Here is a 13438-nt window from a genome sequence, read left to right on the forward strand (position 1 = left end):
AGAAGAAATTAGAAACACAAACACTGTTTAGGAGAGTTTGGGACTGTGGCCATTCTCCCACCTTGAGGTCACTGGGCCAAATGCAACTCTTACTGGTGACCAAAAGAAAACAATGTCATTCACAGAGGAGTCCAGGCCCCAGGAAATGGGTTTGTGTCCTGTTGCTTTTCTTGCTAAATGAAAACACATCGTGAAAGCCAATTTAGTTTCCGTGAGGTAGCTGGAAAGGCCGTGGCTTCCATAGCAGACTGCAGAAGACGGTTCTCCACCCAGACCTGGGCCCTCGCTCCAGATAGATTTCTATCTGGCCTGGCTTGGGTGGGGACTCTAAGCTGTGTTCTCTGAGCACCTGCTATTTCCCATTGTACACCTGGGGCTTCCCTATGGGTTGGTACTCATGATTGCTGTAGGTCCAGGCAAAATACTTAGTTCCAATAATGAAATTTGGTATCAGAGCAAAAGAGAAACTTGAGACCTGGAGAGCTGACTGGACGGGGTGGGAGTGGATCTTGAAGAAGATGGGCTTGGTCAGCCATGGAGGACAATTTTGGGGACTGCTCTGGCATGTCTTTTGGCTTGTCCTTTTGTTAAGCTCCCAGCCTCTCTGAGCCTCAGTTTCTTTATCTATAAAACTCGGCTACCAGTTATATGACTATCCACAGGAGGCTCCCTAATTGATCAGGCCATAAGAACCACCAAATCATGCTTTTTGATGATTTCAGCACCTGTGTTTAAAGAAAGACATGAACTTAGGAGACCTGGGTTCTGCTCAGGTGGCTGCCTCAGAGACTTCGTGACTTGGAGAATGGGGAGGGTTCTTGGGAGACCAGGAGCAAGTCACCATGGACACCATAGTGTTGACTCTCAGGTGGACCATCCGAAGTAGAGATGTGAAAAGGAGACAGGAAGGGAGACTTCGGTAAATATCTCCTCCTTTGCCACACCCCTGTCCACCCACACAGCTCTGTGGTCCCCAGTCTAGCTGCAGATGGCTTAAGGATGCTCCACCATGACGGGACTTAACCTCTCAAATATACCTGCCTCCATTAAGTAGACTTCAACAATCAGTTCCCCACGGCTGCTGTTGCCAAGGACGGCACTAGCAACATCAGGGTTCAGATAAACAACAGTTTCTTCACACCGGCGACTTGCGGCTTTGTTTTCCGTCAGCCACGGTTTGCTACCCTGCAACTTGCTGCTTTGGAGTTGAGAGTCACCCGGGACTCAACTCATCAGAAGAGTCCAATTGCCTCTGTCTGGTTTGAAACCCAGAGGCGGTATGCCAGCTGGGGCTGAGCAGGGAGGAGGCCCCCTCCCCTGCTCTTCTGGAAGACTTTTCTGCAGACAACTGGCAATGGAAAAGGTCATCTTGGTACCAGTGGGACACAGTGGTTGGCTGGGCAGAGTTCTCAGCTGTCTTAACTTGATGTGGCAGCAAGCTTACAAGGGAAGGCTGGCCCGAGCATGGCATTTGGGTGTGTGGGAAACTGCTGTCCTCCGATTCTAATCTTGTGTTGTCTACAGATCTGTATGTATGAGCTGACAGTAGGTTGTTGAAGACAGGGGCTAGAGGAGCCTGGATTTTTACTGTTGTTCCTGTGGCTCTTTGCAGAATCCAGGCTACATGCTGTGTGTGTGTGTTTTGCATGTGTGCATGGATGTGCTTGCATATGAGATGTGTGTGTGTGTGTGTGTGATGCACATGTTCATGGATGTGCTTGCCCATGAGAGAGAGAAAGAGAGAATGTGTGTATATGTGCATTATGCGTGTGTACATTGTGCATGTGTGTGCTTGCCCATGAGAGAGAGAAAGAGAGAGAGAGATGATTCTGTGTATGTGTGTGCTTGCCCATGAGAGAGAGAGAGAGAAAGAGAGAGAGAGAGAGAGAGAGAGAGAGAGAGAGAGATGCATCTGTGTAGGGTGTTCTTGTCCATGAGCTGTGTGTAGGCCATTGGTTGATGTTGGGATGTCCTCCTCAATCCCTTCTCTAACTTTTTTTTCTAGACACGTTCTCTTACTGATCCACCTATTCCTACCTTACCCCCAGTGCTAGGGCTACTAGTTTACACCACTATGCCTGCCTTTCTGTGTGGGTGCTGGGACCCTCATTCTTGTGCAGCACTTGATGACCCCACTGAGTCATGCCCCTAGCCCCAGGATGTACAATTGATTGCAAGTTAATTCTCTGATAAATTCTATCACAAGATAGAACTAGGAAGGCAAGAAAAGCAGTGATTATAATTTAGTAATTACATCTGTCATCTGTTAGCTCACAGGCCGGACTCTTCTTGTGGTCTCTAATAACCGCCACCTTCCCCCGTGATGACAGTTTTATTAGTGCCTCAGCCTCACAGGTGAGAAACCCTTTGCAAAGACAAATTAAGTCACCTGCCCATGGTTGCCAAGTAGAATCCTTCTAAGCTGTCCAGTTCCAGAGCTCAGTCCTTAATCACTGTGTTTTATCTTCCGGCACGATGCAACCTGGATCTGGGGCAGAAGGAAGCCAGAGGCTTGCAGTTGGGTAAGCAGAGTGACCAAGAGAAGAGGCAAGGATCTTTATCTATATTTAAAAACAGTATTTATTATCATTGTGTGTGTGCTGTGTGCGTGTGTGTTATGTGCGTGTGTGTATTGTGTGCATATGTATTGTAAAGTATGTTGTGTGTATGACATGTATATATGTGTGTGTGGTGTGTGTATTGTGTGCATGTGTGTGCTGTGTGCATACGTATTGTGTTGTTGTGTATGTGTTGTGTGCATATGTATTGAGTGTGCTATGATTGTGTTGTGTGTGTTGTGTGTGTGTGTGATGTGTGTATGACATGTGTATGTGTGTGGTGTGTGTGTTGTGTATGTATGGTGTGAACGCTGTGTGGTATGTGTATATGTGATGTGTGTAACGTGTGTATGTTTATGTATGTGTGTGTGTGGTATGCAGATGTTTGCATGTCATGGTGCACAGGAGGTGAAAGGATAATGATGTGGAGTTAGCTCTCTCCTTTAAGTTTTACATAGGTTCCAGGGATTAAGCTCACTCAGATTGCTAGGCTCTCCCCACAAGGCCTTTACCTGCTGACACCCTGCAACCCTTACCCCAACTTTGCAGTCTTGCAGCTGTTCTTTGCACCATTTTTCTAACCTAAGGAAAAATAAGGGGGCGAGGGGATGTCTCAGTCATTGAAGTGCTTGCCAGGAAAGCCTGAGAAGCTAAGGCTGGACCTCCAGCGCTACGTGAGAAAGCCAACATGATGGTGGGTACCCGTAATCCCAGTGCTGAAGAGCTGAGGCAGGAGGATGCCTGGAATTTAGTGGGCATCCACTCCAGCTGAATCAGTTCCAATAAATGAATGAATGAATGAATAAAAGTCGAGGAAGACACTGAGATCAACCTCTGGCCTCATGCGCATGTCCATACACGGGTACTTACACGCACAGAACCACGTGCACACTCAAGTGAGATCTGTCTACTTTAAAGGGAGGATGAAGTTGTTTACGTCCACAAGGGTAGTTATGCATGGAGCTATAGAAACACAGGCACTATGGCAAGCCTCTGGCAGGAGGATCCTCTGGACTGTGCCTGGGCCGGATGACTTCTTCCCTCCCTACTCTTTGATCTGCAATGGCCTTTTGTGAGTCTTCTTGTCCGTAAGATGTGAATCGTTTCTGAAAAACTTGCCACCTTGTGCCTTTAATCTCTCCGGATTATGCAAGATCACTGCTGTTCGGGAGACTGGGAAAAGGACGGTCTGAGAGCCTGGCCTTGGCAGGAAGGGGTCAGTGGCAAGCAGGTGGGGGTTGCAGGTGGACGGAGAAGCAGAAGAGACCAAAGGTCCCGGCTGGTCAGGCTGTGTACAGATGCGTCACAAGGTATGCAATTTAAGCTCAAAGTGACAGTGAAACTGAGGACACCGTGGAAAGTCAAGGAGTTTGTGTTCGTTAACCCTCTGTGCCCCAGGACTTCTTATCTTTTGCTTCAGCAGAGGCCCCATGTGTTGATTAAATACAGCCATTCGTTATTTGTGAGCAAGTTCCCATCAGCAGGAAGAGGTGGCAGTTGGGAGGAGAGATGGGTAATCGTACCCCTTCAAATCATATCCCAGACAACCTGCTCCAAAAGGCTCTGTGGAGGTGTGGGTCCCCCCTCAATAAAAACGCACCAGGCAGATGCGAAAGCTTGATCTCGGATGTTAATAGCGCATCTGTTTTATCTTTCATTTTCCCCTTCATAACTTTATCACGGGGGGAAAAATCCCATCAAAGACATGAATCTGATTTTCAGTTTAAAACATCCAGTTCAGACATCAAAAACCGGCCTGAGTACAATTAATCCCCGCTCAAACTGGAAACCAGTTGGATCAACAGCCCTCTTGGTGGCCTGCGCATTTACAGAGTTGCCCGTATCCCGAGCCCTTGTGAAAGGCAGTTGCTTCTTCAGCGGAGTCTAAGGAGTAATGGGCCCCCTGCCAGACCCAGGCTAGGAAGCTGTTGCTTCATGAGAGACCGCCCAGCTCCTTAATGGACTGGTGCTCTCCGCTATAATATTCCGAGTGCGCGCTGCGGAGCTCACGAGCTCGTAACTGCTGCCTGGTGGCATTTAGGTTTATGCTTGAAATTTATCTTTAATTTTTACAGTGGTCTCCTTAACCGTGTATATTACTCCCTTCTTCAAACAATCTGTCTTGCGACTGCGCTTTCTCTCGGAACCAAAGCGTAATTAAATATTAAATTAATATTTCATTTGAAATTAAATATCAAAGGCTTCCGTATAATCTTCCTCTCGTGCATTTTTGGTTCCCCCGTGTTCTTGCTCCTATGTCCACAAAGGCAGGTGCCACCTCTGAGTAATTCACTCCGCTTTTGTCTTTATTCCTTTTATTCTTTCTTTTTTTTTTTTTTAATTCCTGTTGCTCTGTGTTTGCTACACTGACTCAAATGGCCATGAGAGGAGATTTCCCCGTGTCTTCAAGTTTAAGGACGGCACAACTCAACAGCTTATGACTGAGGGGGTCCTCAATTTTATTTCTCAGAGCATGTCACTAACTCAGATAAATGAGATCCTCAGAGTCATAAGCTGCATGGGGCCTTTGAGAGCAGCAAGTCCACCCATGTGCGGAGAAATCTCCCAAAGTCTCTCCCGGCCAAGCAGCAGAGTGAAGATGGTGCCACTGCTGATATCTAAAGCAGATTCCGTGATAGAGTTAGTCTTGGGAAAACCTATCTCTTCCGTGGTAGAGTTAGACGTGGAAAACCTGTCTCAGGAACATCAGCGTTCTGGATTAACGCAGTCTGAGTATCCGTAATGTAAAAATTTGAAATTGGAAGTGTTCCAAAAACCCTAAATGTTTTGTGCATGGACACGATGCGGTGAGTGGAAATTTCCACACTTGACATTCCATTATGGATCCCAGTCAAAATGCAGGTGTGATAAAAACGCTGTATAAAACGTTACTTTTGCACTACATATCATAATATGTATGAAATACAAAAAAGTTCATGACATTTATAGTCTCATCTCAAGCTATCAATTATAAATATGCAGAAATTTCAAAATAAAAATTCAAAATCTGAAATACTTTCAGCTCCAAGCACTTCAGATAAAGAATATTCAACCCATATAACTTTGACTGTTGAACATATTAAGACATTTGCCAGGTTAACATTTGTTAAGAGGTCGGGAACAGGGAGAACTCACTTGATGGAAGGCAGACTTTACTGGGATCAACAGGTCAAGGGACATTGAAGGCATGGACACTGTGAAGGAAGGGAGGAAGGAGAAGTCCTAAGGTGGCATGAGGTCAGACACTTTCCTCAAGACTTCTGAAGTCCCCCCAAAGCTGGGCTGCCCACCTCTCTTCCTGCTCTGCTAAGAGAGTCACTCTCCAGGACCAAGGCAAAGGTCAGAGATGCTCAATGAGTCCTTCCTTTCTGTACGTCCAAAGTTGACCCATCTTCATATCCAGTGTTTGTCTCGGAGCCAGGTCACATACAGTCTAGTTTTCTTTGGCTTTGTGTTTTTGGAACAATGAGCAAGATTCCTTTCAAGTGTTTTCTTTATTCTTGGAGGGAGTTGGGATTTGGAACTGGGGCCGTGAGGTCCTCTGATTCTGGGGGATGTCCCCCGCTGTGTTCCATGGGCTCTGTGAGCATCTTATCCAAGGCAAGAGCATTCTCTACAGATGTAGATGCGGGCACACAGTACAAAACTCCGGCCTTCCATCTCCCCTCCACACTCATAGGCTGTGTATGATTCTCGGATCCACGGGCAGACTCCCTGCTGAGTGAAAGCCAGGCCAGGACTGTGATTCACCAGCGACCCTGAGTGGCAGGCAGACTGGCCACTCAGATCCCTCCCTCCTCTACCACCCTTTTCTCTCCTTGATTCCTACAACTCCACAAACAACTTTCGTTGTGCCATCTTGGGTTTACACTCTTAGTGGTCAAGGCAAACGTGATTTCTTTTTTAAAAAGACTTACTTTTAATTTTAGTTGTGTGTATATTGGTGTGCCCCTGAGAATATGTGGGTGCCCACTGATGTCAGGGGAGGATGTCAGATCCCCTGGAGCTAGAATTACAGGTGGTTGCAAGCTGCCTGGTGCGGGTGCTGGGAACTAAACTCTGGTCCTCTGGAAGAACAGGAAGTGTTTTTAACCACTGAGCTGTCTCTCAAGCCCCAGGAATGACTTATTGTAATGTCAATGTTCTGTTGAGGAGTTCTTTCCAGAAAACCAAGAAACAATTCTTTGTCCATGTTCGTCAGTGCTGTTGGATTTGGGGGAAGCAGAAGTAGAACAAAAGCTGGGGAAAGTCTGATTTTCTGAAGATATGAAAATAAAAAATCATATGGAATATATGTATGTCATCAGTCCTTTGGGAGAATTAGTCTTGAGCACTAGCCAGCTTCCTGTTTGTTTATGAGTGGTTCCCACATAGATATTTTTAGTTAAATACTATTTACTTAAAAAGAAACCTTTGCGCACATTTCTTAAAGTTTGTATCTCTTTGTTGGGCCCAAGATGTGTAAGGAAACTCATATATTATACTCTCAGTCAAAATGAGAAATGACAGGGAAGAGCCAGGCTCTCAGGAGATGTGTTATGAAATCTCAAGGTATTGATGAAAGTTTTTCATGGCTGATCCAAATGGGATTTAGACTCTGTGGCAGTTGAATTGTGTGTTATTAAACTCCTTAAGCAAACCCAAAGGATTCCCAGTGGAGGATTAAGACATTCTATGTATAGCAAAGGCGGAATTCTCATGTCGGAGTCTTCTCTATTGAATCCCCCCTTGATTAGCTTCTGTAATATTTAACTTCATGCCATGCTGTAATTATTTAATAAAAGGTAAATATAAATTATACTTCAGTGGGGGATATGACCTTTTACCTTAATGTTATATTCTAAGGAAAGGCATAGGTAAACAGAGCCTATATGCTGAAGCGTATTTTTATTTGACTCTATTCTTGTCTTGCAGGCACATCTCTGTGTCCCTGTCAGCCAGAGCATTGGCAGAGCTTCACAGGGTCCCACACTCCATGTGGTAGGGGAGGTCATAAATTTACAGGGATGATGGCAGCTAATGTCCTGCTAGGTCCTTCGAGACAGTCTTGGTGCTGGTCTTGGGCACCTCATTAGCTAATTGAGATTTGCTTGGCTCACCTCAGGACCCCAAAGCCAGGGAACACGCAGGGAGGTGGAGAGAAAGAGTGTGAAGGGGAGGATGGGGTTCCAGGTAGAGCCGGAGGAGTCGGTTTGGAACCAAAGTAGATGCTGTCAAATTCAACCTTGCAGCGTGGAAGTCTGAGGTGGTCCGATGCTTTTTCTAATGGTTTGGTGTCTGTAAAAAAAACCGAGTGGGTTTGATTTCATGTTTTCCATTTCAGTGTGCACTGGATTCAATGAGACTGCCGATCCTTGTGTCCGGTGGTTTTCAGCCTGTTAGGGAAAACAATGGGGACAAAAGTGTGCTAAACCCTATTCGAGAGAGTGTTGCATGTGTTAATCAGAGAACCCAGATTCTAGCGGGAAGACTGAGGAGAAAGGCTAGTGGCCGGAGGCTAGGGTGGCGGGATGCCACACTGCTCTCCTGTGAGGAAGTGTGAGCTTGCCCCAGCGCTTGAATATACCTGGTATAGAAAGGCGAGGCAGGTAGGAAGAAAGACCGGAAGTCAGCCTTCTTACTTTTCCCTTCCATGTGCCTTCTGAGCTCTATGAGTGCACGCGTGTCTATAACTTCAGTTGTCTCTGAGAAAGATGACCGGTGTGTTGTCTAAGGAGCAGTGCAGAGCTCACGTGAGATGAAGCCATGGCTAATTCTGAGGATATCGCCGGGAGTCTGTTTGCCCCGCAGCATCAGGCAGCTGTTGTGTCTGCTGGTTGATACCAAATGGTGCCGCTTTTTCACTCTTGGTGGCTGCAAAGTCAGGTGGCCCAGGCAGGCTCCTCGGCCATCTGTGGTCCTTTCCTTGAAGCTGGGGATGAAGCACTGAATGCAGATGGAGGGACGCTGCGCTTGCCCGGCAGAAAAAATTAAGAGTTCGAGAAGCCAGCGTTCAGATCCCATCTTTGCCAACTCTCACCGCACTTAGCACAGGGACAGAGCCCATAGGGTGGCAGCGAGGGCTAAGGGGCTAAATGTGGGAAAAAGACTTTGCCAAATGTTCCCCTTGTAGTGACCCTTCAGCGTGTTCTGATAGTGGCAAGAGCAATTGCCACCATTGCATAATCCAGCCAATGGTCGACCATCTGTGAAGCAGGCTTCTACAACGGTGGCACTATTAGGTTAAGTGGGAAAACTTTCACAGGATGATCTCAGCTCTGCATCTAGCTCTTCTTACCTGTGCTCTGGATAAGAGGGAGCTCTGAGTGCAAGTCTATCATACACCTCCCACCCCAAAATATGTGGGGGACACTTTTAGAAAAAAAAGGAAATCACAGACATAGTATATTCGTTATTTTCCTCATTGCCGGGACAAAGCACCAGGCAAAAACAACTTAAAGAAGGACGAATTTATGTAGGCTCAGAGTTTGCGGGTACAGTCCCTCATGGCAGGGGCGGTGCAGCGGTGGGAATGGGAGGCAAAAGGATCCCTTGTCTCTACAGTCAGGATGCAGAAACGAACACCAGAACTCAGTTCTCTTTCTCCTTTTAATTCAGCCCGAGGGGCTGGAGAGATGGCTCAGTGGTTAAGAGCACCGGCTGCTCTTCCAGAGGTCCTGAGTTCAATTCCCAGCAACCATATGGTGGCTCACAACCATCTGTGGTGAGATCTGGCGCCCTCTTCTGGCGTGTGGGCATACATGGAGGCAGAATGTTGTATACATAATAAATAAATAAATAAATCTTTAATTCAGCCTGAGACTCCAGCCCCTGGGATGGTGATACCCACATGCTGAGTAGGTTTCCTCTCTTTCAGGAAATCCCCTCGTAGACATATCCAGGAGTGTGTCTCCTAGGTGACTCCCAGCTGGCAATCAAGATGAACTATTATTGCACATGCTGTTACTGCTTGGAGCTAGGCTAGTGCTGTTGGCATGATGAGGACTTTGTGCCATATGCTAATATGTGTAGGGTTGCTTTGGAGGATGTGTGGGAGCTGGTTTTGAGATTCTTTTGGAAAAGAATAGTATTAGAAATAGAACAAGGTTTGGAGAGATGGTTCAGTAGTTAAGAGCGTGTACTGCTCTTGCAGAGGACCTGAGTTCGATTCCTAGCAGCTACATCAGGCAGCTTACAACCATCCGTAAGTAAAGCTCTAGGAGGACCTGCCACCTCTGGCTTCTGTGAGCATTTGCGCTCAGTGCACACACTCACATACACAAATGTGCATTTGCCGCGCGTGTGCGTGCGCACACACACACATACATGCACGCACGCACACGCGTGGTTCATTAAACAAGACAACAAAGCATTACCAGCTGGTCTTATTAATCAACGAGCTGCAGGTGGAGTGAGAGATCTTTTCTTGAAAAATAAGGTGGAGTGTAATAGAAGATAATAAAAATTCTGGCTTCCACCTGAACATAAACACACACACACACACACGTACATATACCACACACACATAATATACAGCCGCACACACAAACACATGTCTATATACCATACACACATGTATATATACCACACACACACATATATATACTGTCATACACAAAAACACATGTATGAATACCATGCACATGGACATATACCATCACACATACACATGTACACATACATTTAACACACAAGCATACACATACCACACACACCCCCACACCTACCGTAATAGGTAATCATATTAAATACTTTGCCACTTGGACAAATTGCATAACAAAAGCGACTTAAAGGAGGAGGGATTTATTTTGACTGTGGATTTAGAGTCCACCACGGCAGGGAAGGATGGCTCATCCTCTATTGCCAGGAGTGGGAGGCATCAGGCAGGAAGCAGACATGGATGTCCCCTTCAAGTCTCTCCCCAGTGACCAGCATCCTAGGCCATAGTCCCACAGGCCCACCAACCTGCAGAAACAGTGCACCAGCTAGGGACTGGGTGTTCAAATGTGAGTCTTCAGAGGACACTTCACACTCAAACCGTAATAAGGTGTTCTTGAGTAAAGGAGAAAAAGAAATTAATTTCTATTAGGACAGAGAACAGGTCAGGCGGTGGTGGTGCATGCTTTTAATCCCAGCACCTGGGCGGTAGAAGCAGGCAGATCTCCAGGTTCAGGGTCAGCCTGGTTACAGAGTGAGTTCCAGGACGCAGAGAAACCCTCTTTAGTTTGGTCTCAAAAAACCAAACTGAAAAAAAAAAAAGAAAAAGAAAAGTGGAAAGTATCAAGCACCTCACAAAAAAGTAGAAATTAAAATGGTAGCAATATAAGAAAAAAAGTTCATTAACCTCACTGATGAATAAAGAATTATCAGTTGAAATTAAAAAATAATTATAAGTTGAAATAATTACATGCATAGTGGGAGGGAGTATAAATTTGCATATTCTTCCAGCGAGTGATTTGATAGTATGTGTGAAAAGCCTTAAATATAAATCATAATTTTTGGTCCAGTAATTCTAATTTTTGGCATTTTCTGTTGGAAGTAATTAAAGTTATGCACAAATGATAATTATTGCTTTGGTTTTTATAATCGTGAGAAATTAGGTTCACATTAAATGCCCAAATTAGGAAGCCATTTAAATAAATTATAGACCATGCCATGGAAAATATGCAGGAATTTAAAATATTGTCATTAAAGAATCCTTAGCCAGCAGAGGGGACGCTCATGGCACACTGTATTACTAGGTGGGTTGAAGTAGGTGATGTCACAGGATAAATCAACTTTTTCAGAGGAATTTTAAGTACGTGTGTTTAAATCTGGAAGGATATAGGCCAAGGTGATAATCCTGAGCATTCCATTTTCTGTCACCCAAATGGAAATACTTGAATTATTTTCTTTATTAACACAGGAGTAGAATTTTATTGTACAAAATTCAGCTAGTACAAAGAAGTAGAAAGTGAAAATACTCCATCCTATTCCATTAATTCAACGTTTAAAAATATACTTTAGTTAATTCTTTGAGAATTTCTTACCATGTATTTGGATTATGTTCACCCCCACCCCATTGTTCCCCCAACGTCTCCCACATTCTCTCCCTACCTCCCCACCACCTCTCAGCTTCTTGTCCTTTTCTCTTTAAAATAACCCGCTGGATCCAGTCTGTGCTGTCTGAATACGCACAGGTGTGGGGCTGTATGCTAGAGCATGGTTGACCTGCCAGGAACCACACTCTTAAAGAAGCCACCAACTGTCTATAGCCCTTTGGCTAGGGGGTGGGGTGAGGGCTTGTGGAGAGCTTCCCTCCTCCGTGTTGACCAGCGTGATGTTCAGGTCTTGGCCAGAAAACACAGCTGCTGAGAGTGTATGAGTACAATGATCCCATTGTGTCTGGGAAACACTGGCTCTTACAATCCTTCTGCTACCTTTTCCTCTGTAGTTTTCCTGATCCTTACAGGGAAGACGTGAGATAAAGACATCCGGTTTGCAGACAAACACTTACCGTCCACGCTTTGACAAGGTGCTTCAGCCACCGTACCAAGAAGCTTCTCCGATAAGAACTGAGAGCTGTATTACTCTAGGGATAGAGGGATAGGGGTTTAGAGGACAATTCGATAGAATGTCAGTTTAGCCAAACCATGGTATAAAAAAAGTAGTAGGTTTACTCCAAGGCCAAGAGCATCCCAACTATGGGTTGTTGGCCAGATTACAGCACCAAGCATGTGTTTTCTATAGCAGAACAGACCAGAAATAGAAAGTGGTTGGTGACCCTCACAACATTCTTGCCACTATTGCACCCTGTGGCCTGTCTTCCACTCTGGTTATTCCTATAGTTCACAGGTTTCATAGATGGGCAAGACTGTTGATCACTTCCTCCTCACTGCCCCCCAATCAGACTACATACACCTTCAATGCTATGAAGCTAGCCAACAGGGAGGAAGCATCCCAGCTTGCCTTCTCCATGCCCTATTACCAAAGTCCGTGGTGTCCTGAGCAATAGGGTCTTACCATCAAATTCCGGTGGGCCACTGAGATAAAAAACAATACCCTGTATTGTTTGGGGTATCTAAGCCTGGTCGTTTCTGAAGTGGTGGGTTTATGTGTGATTTAATTTTTTTCAAAGTAATTGATGGTTTATAATTTTTATTTAAAGAAAGGGTATCATTTGGTAGCCTAATAACAACAGGTTATTTATAAAATATGTATGGAAAGAGGAAAATTTAAAAATATGCTCCCCTGTGTTCGCTGTTGCCTAACAAGAGTGCGAGAAATTATCATTTTATGTTTTATATTTTTTGCCTTTGCTTTGGTCATGTATTAATTTTAAAATCTTAAAGTTTCAACAGAAGGAAAGGAAGGAGGAAGGAAGATAAGGGACCGACTCTGAAGGACTCTTTAAACTAGGAGAAATGCCACGTTACAACATCCCATTGCTCACCGACTTGTGTTATAGTTACCAAGTTAAATGTCTATCCTACGTCAGGCTCTGTCGTTAGTCATGTGACTCCATCGTGAGACAAAATAAACACAGCTCCCCTGAGCCCTCCGAGGCTGTGTGGAGGGCCTGACCCTCTGGGAAAGCAAGAGAAGTCTCACATAATTGCAAATTAAGAAAAGCGTAGTTTGCATTAGAATAGTGTCCTTGAGAGTAATATCAAACATAAGTGCAAATATTTAAGAGAATGGTTAAGAAAAGGGAATATTAGAAGGGTAAATAGATGAGAATATTTACTTGGGAAAGAGAAGCAGGAAAGGAGAGAAAAGAAAATGATGCAGAAGAAGTTTATTGTCTTTCCAAGACTGAGGTTTAGTTGGGCTGGGGTGTGGCTAAGTGGTAAAGTGCTTGCCTGGCGTGCACAAGGCCCTGGGTTCAACCCCCTAGGATTGAAGAAGAAAGATGAGAAGGA

At 45.1% G+C, this 13438-nt stretch overlaps 1 protein-coding gene across 1 annotated transcript in view; it reads left to right on the forward strand.

Annotated features, from left to right (window-relative positions):
* The window catches only part of Ebf2 (EBF transcription factor 2), a 195006-nt gene that overhangs the window by 162770 nt on the left and 18798 nt on the right, over positions 1–13438 (forward strand). The gene's annotated exons all lie outside the window — the stretch shown is intronic.

Source organism: Microtus pennsylvanicus, chromosome 15 (genome assembly GCF_037038515.1).
Source record: "Microtus pennsylvanicus isolate mMicPen1 chromosome 15, mMicPen1.hap1, whole genome shotgun sequence".
Taxonomy (NCBI): domain Eukaryota; kingdom Metazoa; phylum Chordata; class Mammalia; order Rodentia; family Cricetidae; genus Microtus; species Microtus pennsylvanicus.